This window comes from Oncorhynchus tshawytscha, unplaced genomic scaffold, assembly GCF_018296145.1.
Source record: "Oncorhynchus tshawytscha isolate Ot180627B unplaced genomic scaffold, Otsh_v2.0 Un_contig_3359_pilon_pilon, whole genome shotgun sequence".
Lineage (NCBI taxonomy): Eukaryota > Metazoa > Chordata > Actinopteri > Salmoniformes > Salmonidae > Oncorhynchus > Oncorhynchus tshawytscha.
Genome location: NW_024609482.1, coordinates 102,501 through 115,000, shown reverse-complemented (window position 1 = coordinate 115,000; position 12,500 = coordinate 102,501). Strand labels below are relative to the sequence as shown.

The 12,500-nt window shown below is 43.6% G+C and overlaps 1 pseudogene; it reads left to right on the top strand.

The window, feature by feature from the left end:
• LOC121844951 overlaps positions 1-12,500 on the top strand; it is a 73,122-nt pseudogene that overhangs the window by 33,389 nt on the left and 27,233 nt on the right.

Genomic DNA, 12,500 nt, shown 5'->3' with positions numbered 1-12,500 from the left:
TCACTTCTTACATCATTTGTTGTTTAGCCAACATGAAGAGCCCCTAAACTACAGCCACATGTACAGTTGAAGTGGGAAGTTTACATACACTTAGGTTGGAGTCATTAAAACTTGTTTTTTTTCAACCACTCCACAAATGTCTTGTTAATTAAAACCTCTTAGGGATCCCTTCACCTCCGTTCCCTCTCGGATCCCGGTAACGGGATTGATTTGACAACATCCCAGTGAAATTGCAGCGTGCCAAATTCAAAAACAGAAATAATCGTAATAAAAATGAATTAAACATACGTGTTACACATCAAAACACAGCTTAACTTCTTGTTAATCCAGCCGCAGTGTCAGATTTCACAAAGGCTTTACGACGAAACCATGCGATTATCTGAGGACAGCGTCCCGCATACAAACACATGAACATCATATTTCAACCAGGCAGGTGCGACACAAAAAAGGAAAGGAATACTTCTTCATTTCTCGATGGAAAAACATCAACCAATTTCTAAAGATTGTTGACATCTAGTGGAAGCCAGAGGAACTGCAAGCATATTTCTATTAAAAAGGGATTTTCATTAGAAACTTAATGGAAAACACATTGAGCTCCCACACATTGTGCTTCGGGTTTCGCCTGCCAAATCAGTTCTGTTATACTCACAGACATTATTCAAACAGTTTTAGAAACGTCAGAGTGTTTTCTATCCAAATCTACTAATAATATAAATATCATAGCTTCTGGGCCTGAGTAGCAGGCAGTTTACTTTGGGCACGCTTTTCATACGGACGTGATAATACTGCCCCCTATCCCAAAGAGGTTTCTAACAAATTATAGTTTTGGAAAGTCGGTTAGGACATCTACTTTGTGCATGACGCAAGTCATTTTTCCAACAATTGTTTACAGACAGATTATCTCATTTATAATTCACTGTATCACAATTCCAGTGGGTCAGAAGTTTACATACACTAAGTTGACTGTGCCTTTAAACAGCTTGGAAAATTCCAGAAAATGATGTCATGGCTTTAGAAGCTTCTGATAGGCTAATTGACATCATTTGAGTCAATTGGAGATGAACCTGTGGATGTATTTCAAGGCCTCCCTTCAAACTCAGTACCTCTTTGCTTGACATCATGGGAAAATCAAAAGAAATCAGCCAAGACCTCAGAAACAATTGTAGGCCTCCACAAGTCTGGTTCATCCTTGGAAAGCTACCCAAAAATTTGACCCAAGTTAAACAATTTAAAGATGCTACCAAATACTAACATTGGTTGGTGGATATAAAGGTCTTTGATAGGCTGATGCGGAATTTGTTGCCGGAAATAACCACTGCCAGCTAAATGTGCCAGGTTATCTAATGGGAACAGCTAACGTGTAGCGTTTTATCACGTGCCACTACGTCAACTATATTAATTGGCTGATGCACAAACTTAAATGTTTTCGAATATTCGCAGGTATGCACCCTACTCCCCCCGACACCTCCCCAGTTTATAGAGGTGTAGGTAGAGGCCTTTCACATTGGGTTTGTGTACAAAATGAAGTTGTTGAGTTCTGAGAAATGGTTGCTAATTCCCTCAAGGCTTGTAACAGTGAAAGTCCTACAAGGATTTATAATGTCTTGTAACGGACCAATAACCCAGTGTAGTGTTGTGTGTCATTCCTCCAGTCTGTTTGACCTTTCACCTCTTTATGTATTGTGAAACCTGTATTACAGCCCTGTAATGTGTTGTTTCTGTCAGCCTGTGTTGCCTGTGTTCCTGCGATACGCTTTGTCTGTTTATAACGCTAGCCTGTGTTGCCTGTGTTCCCTGTGTTCCTGCGATACGCTTTGTCTGTTTATAACGCTAGCCTGTGTTGCCTGTGTTCCCTGTGTTCCTGCGATACGCTTTGTCTGTTTATAATGCTAGCCTGTGTTCCCTGTGTTCCCTGTGTTCCTGCGATACGCTTTGTCTGTTTATAACGCTAGCCTGTGTTCCTGCAATATGCTTTGTCTGTTTATAATGCTAGCCTGTGTTCCCTGTGTTCCCTGTGTTCCTGCAATATGCTTTGTCTGTTTATAATGCTAGCCTGTGTTCCCTGTGTTCCCTGTGTTCCTGCGATACGCTTTGTCTGTTTATAATGCTAGCCTGTGTTCCCTGTGTTCCCTGTGTTCCTGCGTTACGCTTTGTCTGTTTATAATGCTAGCCTGTGTTCCCTGTGTTCCTGCGATACGCTTTGTCTGTTTATAATGCTAGCCTGTGTTCCCTGTGTTCCCTGTGTTCCTGCGTTACGCTTTGTCTGTTTATAATGCTAGCCTGTGTTCCCTGTGTTCCTGCGATACGCTTTGTCTGTTTATAATGCTAGCCTGTGTTCCCTGTGTTCCCTGTGTTCCTGCGATACGCTTTGTCTGTTTATAACGCTAGCCTGTGTTCCCTGTGTTCCCTGTGTTCCTGCAATATGCTTTGTCTGTTTATAATGCTAGCCTGTGTTCCCTGTGTTCCCTGTGTTCCTGCAATATGCTTTGTCTGTTTATAATGCTAGCCTGTGTTCCCTGTGTTCCTGCGATACGCTTTGTCTGTTTATAACGCTAGCCTGTGTTCCTGTGTTCCCTGTGTTCCTGCGATACGCTTTGTCTGTTTATAATGCTAGCCTGTGTTCCCTGTGTTCCCTGTGTTCCTGCGTACGCTTTGTCTGTTTATAACGCAGCCTGTGTTCCTGCAATATGCTTTGTCTGTTTATAATGCTAGCCTGTGTTCCCTGTGTTCCCTGTGTTCCTGCAATATGCTTTGTCTGTTTATAATGCTAGCCTGTGTTCCCTGTGTTCCTGTGTTCCTGCTTTGTCTGTTTATAATGCTAGCCTGTGTTCCCTGTGTTCCCTGTGTTCCTGCGTTACGCTTTGTCTGTTTATAATGCTAGCCTGTGTTCCCTGTGTTCCTGCGATACGCTTTGTCTGTTTATAATGCTAGCCTGTGTTCCCTGTGTTCCCTGTGTTCCTGCAATACGCTTTGTCTGTTTATAATGCTAGCCTGTGTTCCCTGTGTTCCTGCAATACGCTTTGTCTGTTTATAATGCTAGCCTGTGTTCCCTGTGTTCCCTGTGTTCCTGCGATACGCTTTGTCTGTTTATAACGCTGCCTGTGTTCCTGCAATATGCTTTGTCTGTTTATAATGCTAGCCTGTGTTCCCTGTGTTCCCTGTGTTCCTGCAATATGCTTTGTCTGTTTATAATGCTAGCCTGTGTTCCCTGTGTTCCTGCAATACGCTTTGTCTGTTTATAACGCTAGCCTGTGTTCCTGTGTTCCCTGTGTTCCTGCAATACGCTTTGTCTGTTTATAATGCTAGCCTGTGTTCCCTGTGTTCCCTGTGTTCCTGCGATACGCTTTGTCTGTTTATAACGCTAGCCTGTGTTCCTGCAATATGCTTTGTCTGTTTATAATGCTAGCCTGTGTTCCCTGTGTTCCCTGTGTTCCTGCAATATGCTTTGTCTGTTTATAATGCTAGCCTGTGTTCCCTGTGTTCCCTGTGTTCCTGCGATACGCTTTGTCTGTTTATAATGCTAGCCTGTGTTCCCTGTGTTCCCTGTGTTCCTGCGTTACGTTTATAATGCCCTGTGTTCCCTGTGTTCCTGCGATGCTTTGTCTGTTTATAATGCTAGCCTGTGTTCCCTGTGTTCCCTGTGTTCCTGCGTTCCGCTTTGTCTGTTTATAATGCTAGCCTGTGTTCCCTGTGTTCCTGCGATACGCTTTGTCTGTTTATAATGCTAGCCTGTGTTCCCTGTGTTCCCTGTGTTCCTGCGATACGCTTTGTCTGTTTATAACGCTAGCCTGTGTTCCTGCAATATGCTTTGTCTGTTTATAATGCTAGCCTGTGTTCCCTGTGTTCCCTGTGTTCCTGCAATATGCTTTGTCTGTTTATAATGCTAGCCTGTGTTCCCTGTGTTCCTGCAATATGCTTTGTCTGTTTATAATGCTAGCCTGTGTTCCCTGTGTTCCCTGTGTTCCCTGTGTTCCTGCAATATGCTTTGTCTGTTTATAACGCTAGCCTGTGTTGTGTTCAAGCCTTGTATTGCATCACTGTGAAACCACTTACATAACAGCACAAAACGCTGTGTATGTGATTGTGTGTGGGTTTGTGTGTGTGTGTAATTGTTTGTGTGTGTGTGGCAGCGCTGTAGAAACCGCCCCAACTCCTTAAGTGCGTCATTTGGTCCCTGACAGCTACAGTCAGAGTCGACACGTGTCTCTGACACATTCACCACAAGTATCTGGTCTCTAGGGAATGTTTTTCTCAGACGATAACTTTATATCAGATATATCTATAGGCCAGTTACATTACAGTACCAACACCCTAAAGAAACCAGTAGTGGTGGGAACACCTTCAATCTAACTGCTTCACAAAGAACATGGCATGGTGTCTCATTAGATACTGCACTGTATTCAGAACCCATATCATACTGCACTGTATTCAGAACCCATATCATACTGCACTGTATTCAGAACCCATATCATACTGCACTGTATTCAGAACCCATATCATACTGCACTGTATTCAGAACCCATATCATACTGCACTGTATTCAGAACCCATATCATACTGCACTGTATTCAGAACCCATTCATACTGCACTGTATTCAGAACCCATTCATACTGCACTGTATTCAGAACCCATTCATACTGCACTGTATTCAGAACCCATTCATACTGCACTGTATTCAGAACCCATATCATACTGCACTGTATTCAGAACCCATATCATACTGCGCTGTATTCAGAACCCATATCATACTGCGCTGTATTCAGAACCCATATCATACTGCGCTGTATTCAGAACCCATATCATACTGCGCTGGATTCAGAACCCATATCATACTGCACTGTATTCAGAACCCATATCATACTGCACTGTATTCAGAACCCATATCATACTGCACTGTATTCAGAACCCATATCATACTGCACTGTATTCAGAACCCATTCATACTGCACTGTATTCAGAACCCATTCATACTGCACTGTATTCAGAACTCATATCATACTGCACTGTATTCAGAACCCATATCATACTGCACTGTATTCAGAACCCATATCATACTGCACTGTATTCAGAACCCATATCATACTGCACTGTATTCAGAACCCATATCATACTGCACTGTATTCAGAACCCATATCATACTGCACTGTATTCAGAACCCATATCATACTGCACTGTATTCAGAACCCATATCATACTGCACTGTATTCAGAACCCATATCATACTGCACTGTATTCAGAACCCATATCATACTGCACTGTATTCAGAACCCATATCATACTGCACTGTATTCAGAACCCATATCATACTGCACTGGATTCAGAACCCATATCATACTGCACTGGATTCAGAACCCATATCATACTGCACTGGATTCAGAACCCATATCATACTGCACTGTATTCAGAACCCATATCATACTGCACTGTATTCAGAACCCATATCATACTGCACTGTATTCAGAACCCATATCATACTGCACTGTATTCAGAACCCATATCATACTGCACTGTATTCAGAACCCATTCATACTGCACTGTATTCAGAACCCATATCATACTGCACTGTATTCAGAACCCATATCATACTGCACTGTATTCAGAACCCATATCATACTGCACTGTATTCAGAACCCATATCATACTGCACTGTATTCAGAACCCATATCATACTGCACTGTATTCAGAACTCATATCATACTGCGCTGTATTTAGAACCCATATCATACTGCACTGTATTCAGAACCCATATCATACTGCACTGTATTCAGAACTCATATCATACTGCGCTGTATTCAGAACCCATATCATACTGCACTGTATTCAGAACCCATATCATACTGCGCTGTATTTAGAACCCATATCATACTGCGCTGTATTCAGAACTCATATCATACTGCACTGTATTTAGAACCCATATCATACTGCACTGTATTCAGAACTCATATCATACTGCACTGTATTCAGAACCCATATCATACTGCACTGTATTCAGAACTCATATCATACTGCGCTGTATTTAGAACCCATATCATACTGCACTGTATTCAGAACCCATATCATACTGCACTGTATTCAGAACTCATATCATATCATGGAATACAGTGCAGTATGATATGAGTTCTGAATACAGCGCAGTATGATATGGGTTCTAAATACAGCGCAGTATGATATGGGTTCTGAATACAGTGCAGTATGATATGGGTTCTGAATACAGTGCAGTATGATATGGGTTCTGAATACAGTGCAGTATGATATGGGTTCTGAATACAGTGCAGTATGATATGGGTTCTGAATACAGTGCAGTATGATGTGGGTTTGGACTACAGTGCAGTATGATATGATATGGGTTTGGACTACAGTGCAGTATGATATGGGTTCTGAATACAGTGCAGTATGATGTGGGTTTGGACTACAGTGCAGTATGATATGGGTTCTGAATACAGTGCAGTATGATATGGGTTTGGACTACAGTGCAGTATGATATGATATGGGTTCTGAATACAGTGCAGTATGATATGGGTTCTGAATACAGTGCATTATGATATGGGTTCTGAATACAGTGCATTATGATATGGGTTCTGAATACAGTGCAGTATGATATGATATGGGTTCTGAATACAGTGCAGTATGATATGGGTTCTGAATACAGTGCAGTATGATGTGGGTTTGGACTACAGTGCAGTATGATATGGGTTCTGAATACAGTGCATTATGATATGGGTTTGGACTACAGTGCAGTATGATATGGGTTCTGAATACAGTGCAGTATGATATGGGTTCTGAATACAGTGCAGTATGATGTGGGTTTGGACTACAGTGCAGTATGATATGGGTTCTGAATACAGTGCAGTATGATATGGGTTCTGAATACAGTGCATTATGATATGGGTTTGGACTACAGTGCAGTATGATATGGGTTCTGAATACAGTGCAGTATGATATGGGTTCTGAATACAGTGCAGTATGATATGGGTTTGGACTACAGTGCAGTGTGATATGGGTTCTGGAATCCTGTCTGGTAGGCAGCGACCCGTGTCTCTGGCATCTGAAGCAGTCCCACTGAAACATGTATTAACTAGAATAATATCAGCATGTCAGAATATGTTCTACTGTTTTGCTAGCTTCATCCCCATTGGGTTTTTAAACCCCAAACAAAATCTCCAAGTCACGAGTTAGTTTACCCTCTCGTACCTATGAGCAGCAACACTGTACTGGAGAAATCCACTATAGGCCTTCCACACACCTGCACTGGCACCTGGTGGCGGTTCCCTGTTACTACAGTCTAGAGCCCAGCTGTAGTTGCTACAGTCTAGAGCCCAGCTTTAGTTGCTACAGTCTAGAGCCCAGGATATACCCAGCTGTAGTTACTACAGCCTAGAGCCCAAGATATACCCAGCTGTAGTTACTACAGTCTAGAGCCCAGGATATACCCAGCTGTAGTTACTACAGTCTAGAGCCCATGATATACCCAGGTGTAGTCACTACAGTCTAGAGCCCAGCTGTAGTTACTACAGTCTAGAGCCCAGGATATACCCAGCTGTAGTTACTACAGTCTAGAGCCCAGGATATACCTAACTGTAGTTACTACAGTCTAGAGCCTATCTGTAGTTACTACAGTCTAGAGCCCAGCTGTAGTTACTACAGTCTAGAGCCCAGCTGTAGTTACTACAGTCTAGAGCCCAGCTGTAGTTACTACAGTCTAGAGCCCAAGATATACCCAGCTGTAGTTACTACAGTCTAGAGCCCAGCTGTAGTCACTACAGTCTAGAGCCCAGGATATACCCAGCTGTAGTTACTACAGTCTAGAGCCCAGCTGTAGTTACTACAGTCTAGAGCCCAAGATATACCCAGCTGTAGTTACTACAGTCTAGAGCCCAGGATATACCCAGCTGTAGTTACTACAGTCTAGAGCCCAGGATATACCCAGCTGTAGTTACTACAGTCTAGAGCCCAAGATATACCCAGCTGTAGTTACTACAGTCTAGAGCCCAGCTGTAGTTACTACAGTCTAGAGCCCAGCTGTAGTTACTACAGTCTAGAGCCCAGCTGTAGTTACTACAGTCTAGAGCCCAGCTGTAGTTACTACAGTCTAGAGCCCAGCTGTAGTTACTACAGTCTAGAGCCCAGCTGTAGTTACTACAGTCTAGAGCCCAGGATATACCCAGCTGTAGTTACTACAGTCTAGAGCCCAAGATATACCCAGCTGTAGTTACTACAGTCTAGAGCCCAGGATATACCCAGCTGTAGTTACTACAGTCTAGAGCCCAGGATATACCCAGCTGTAGTTACTACAGTCTAGAGCCCAGCTGTAGTTACTACAGTCTAGAGCCCAGCTGTAGTTACTACAGTCTAGAGCCCAGGATATACCCAGCTGTAGTTACTACAGTCTAGAGCCCAGCTGTAGTTACTACAGCCTAGAGCCCAGGATATACCCAGCTGTAGTTACTACAGCCTAGAGCCCAGCTGTAGTTACTACAGTCTAGAGCCCAATATATACCCAGCTGTAGTTACTACAGCCTAGAGCCCAGGATATACCCAGGTATAGTTACTACAGTCTAGAGCCCAATATATACCCAGCTGTAGTTACTACAGTCTAGAGCCCAGGATATACCCAGCTGTAGTTACTACAGTCTAGAGCCCATGATATACCCAGCTGTAGTTACTACAGCCTAGAGCCCAGGATATACCCAGCTGTAGTTACTACAGTCTAGAGCCCAGCTGTAGTTACTACAGTCTAGAGCCCAGGATATACCCAGCTGTAGTTACTACAGTCTAGAGCCCAGTATATACCCAGCTGTAGTTACTACAGCCTAGAGCCCAGGATATACCCAGCTGTAGTTGCTACAGTCTAGAGCCCAGCTTTAGTTGCTACAGTCTAGAGCCCAGGATATACCCAGCTGTAGTTACTACAGTCTAGAGCCCAGGATATACCCAGCTGTAGTTGCTACAGTCTAGAGCCCAGCTTTAGTTGCTACAGCCTAGAGCCCAGGATATTCCCAGGTGTAGTTACTACAGCCTAGAGCCCAGCTGTAGTTACTACAGTCTAGAGCCCAGCTGTAGTTACTACAGTCTAGAGCCCTGCTGTAGTTACTACAGTCTAGAGCCCTGCTGTAGTTACTACAGTCTAGAGCCCTGCTGTAGTTACTACAGTCTAGAGCCCTGCTGTAGTTACTACAGTCTAGAGCCCTGCTGTAGTTACTACAGTCTAGAGCCCTGCTGTAGTTACTACAGTCTAGAGCCCAGCTGTAGTTACTACAGTCTAGAGCCCAGCTGTAGTTACTACAGTCTAGAGCCCATGATATACCCAGCTGTAGTTACTACAGTCTAGAGCCCATGATATACCCAGCTGTAGTTACTACAGTCTAGAGCCCAGCTGTAGTTACTACAGTCTAGAGCCCAAGATATACCCAGCTGTAGTTACTACAGTCTAGAGCCCAGCTGTAGTTACTACAGTCTAGAGCCCAGCTGTAGTTACTACAGTCTAGAGCCCAGCTGTAGTTACTACAGTCTAGAGCCCAGCTGTAGTTACTACAGTCTAGAGCCCAGCTGTAGTTACTACAGTCTAGAGCCCAGCTGTAGTTACTACATTCTAGAGCCCAGCTGTAGTTACTACATTCTAGAGCCCAGCTGTAGTTACTACAGTCTAGAGCCCAGGATATACCCAGCTGTAGTTACTACAGTCTAGAGCCCAGCTGTAGTTACTACATTCTAGAGCCCAGCTGTAGTTACTACAGTCTAGAGCCCAGGATATACCCAGCTGTAGTTACTACAGTCTAGAGCCCAGCTGTAGTTACTACAGTCTAGAGCCCAGCTGTAGTTACTACAGTCTAGAGCCCAGGATATACCCAGCTGTAGTTACTACAGTCTAGTGCCCAGGATATACCCAGCTGTAGTTACTACAGTCTAGAGCCCAGGATATATCCAGCTGTAGTTACTACAGTCTAGAGCCCAGCTGTAGTTACTACAGTCTAGAGCCCAGTATATACCCAGCTGTAGTTACTACAGTCTAGAGCCCATGATATACCCAGGTGTAGTTACTACAGTCTAGAGCCCAGCTGTAGTTACTACAGTCTAGAGCCCATGATATACCCAGCTGTAGTTACTACAGTCTAGAGCCCATGATATACCCAGCTGTAGTTACTACAGTCTAGAGCCCATGATATACCCAGCTGTAGTTACTACAGTCTAGTGCCCAGGATATACCCAGCTGTAGTTACTACAGTCTAGAGCCCATGATATACCCAGCTGTAGTTACTACAGTCTAGTGCCCAGGATATACCCAGCTGTAGTTACTACAGTCTAGAGCCCAGGATATATCCAGCTGTAGTTACTACAGTCTAGAGCCCAGCTGTAGTTACTACAGTCTAGAGCCCAGCTGTAGTTACTACAGTCTAGAGCCCAGGATATACCCAGCTGTAGTTACTACAGTCTAGAGCCCAGCTTTAGTTGCTACAGTCTAGAGCCCATGATATACCCAGCTGTAGTTACTACAGTCTAGAGCCCAGGATATACCCAGCTGTAGTTACTACAGTCTAGAGCCCAGCTGTAGTTACTACAGTCTAGAGCCCATCAACTCTATATTACCAGACAGTGACTGAGTGTTCTGGTATTCAACTCTATATTACCAGACAGTGACTGAGTGTTCAGGTATTCAACCCTATATTACCAGACAGTGACTGAGTGTTCAGGTATTCAACCCTATATTACCAGACAGTGAGACTGTTCAGGTATTCAACCCTATATTACCAGACAGTGAGACTGTTCAGGTATTCAACCCTATATTACCAGACAGTGAGACTGTTCAGGTATTCAACCCTATATTACCAGACAGTGAGACTGTTCAGGTATTCAACCCTATATTACCAGACAGTGAGACTGTTCAGGTATTCAACCCTATATTACCAGACAGTGAGACTGTTCAGGTATTCAACTCTATATTACCAGACAGTGAGACTGTTCAGGTATTCAACCCTATATTACCAGACAGTGAGACTGTTCAGGTATTCAACCCTATATTACCAGACAGTGAGACTGTTCAGGTATTCAACCCTATATTACCAGACAGTGAGACTGTTCAGGTATTCAACCCTATATTACCAGACAGTGAGACTGTTCAGGTATTCAACCCTATATTACCAGACAGTGTGAATGTTCCGGTATTCAACTCTATATTACCAGACAGTGAGACTGTTCAGGTATTCAACCCTATATTACCAGACAGTGAGACTGTTCAGGTATTCAACCCTATATTACCAGACAGTGAGACTGTTCAGGTATTCAACCCTATATTACCAGTGTTACGCACGCCTCTATGAAGAGGGAACGCAACACCCTGCTACAACTAAACTCTCCGTGAAGCGAAAAAGGTATGGACTGTAGGTGCAAGTAAGAATGACAACAGGCAGAATGTGGTACCGTTTACAAGGACTTTATTCCTTTACACGGTAATATGGGGAAAAGGGGCTGGACGGAACCAAAGCAAAGAAAGTAAATCTCAAAGCCCCCCCCTCTCCTATTTTACCTGCCTACCCACTACTTACCTAATTTAGCACCACCTGGTGCCCTAACCAAAATACAAGGGGTGGTCCGCCCAGGTCTTACCTAGTGTGCCTAGACAGCGAATATGCTACGGGTATATGTATGCCCGCGGGCCTCTTGCCTAAGCACTCCCTAGGTGCCTTCCCCTTCCCCCCTGGGAACAAATGAAACAGAATATTAAACCATTTCACAAACAAACTAAGAGACAAAGGACATCAAATAAGTTCTATCTGAACAACAAACTCACAAAACATACCAACTCTCAGCAATCAACTCTCAGCAATGAACTCTCAGCAATGAACTCTCAGCAATGAACTCTCAGCAATGAACTCCCAGCAAAATCTCTCTAGCAAATCCTCTACAAAAAAAGATCTCCTCCTGAACAGAACACTGGCTGTTATATAGCGTCAGAAGGAATGGGTAATTGGAGACAGCTGCGTCTTGACGAGGGGGCGGGGTCAGCTCTCCAATTAGCCATGGAGTCGACCAATCAGCTGCTTGAGGGATTTCAGGAAGCCATTTCCTGAAATAAACACATGCAAAATACACAATCTACAACACATAATCTGGGGAACGTAACACTACACACTAGATACAGTTAGACTCTATAGCTGAGACTAACACTAGATAGAGTCACTCGGACATGCTGATGTTAGTATGAATTGTGACAATTTATCAGGCTTCTATTTTTTTTTTTTTTTTTAGGTTGCCACAGTACAGGAAGTCAACACGTACACAATATGGTGCCATATTTCCTTGTATCAGATGTTGTGAAGGTTGAATGTTGTCTTAGGGGAGAAACCAGCCCACGGGTGTTTGGTGTTTCCTTCCTATTGGCACTGGTGAACTGTGGTGGGTTTGATGTGACTTTCAACCCTGACTTTCTGTTTCTCTCTCTCTCTCTCTCTGTCTCTCTCTGTCTCTCTCTCTGTCTCTCTCTCTCTCCCTCTCTCTGTCTCTC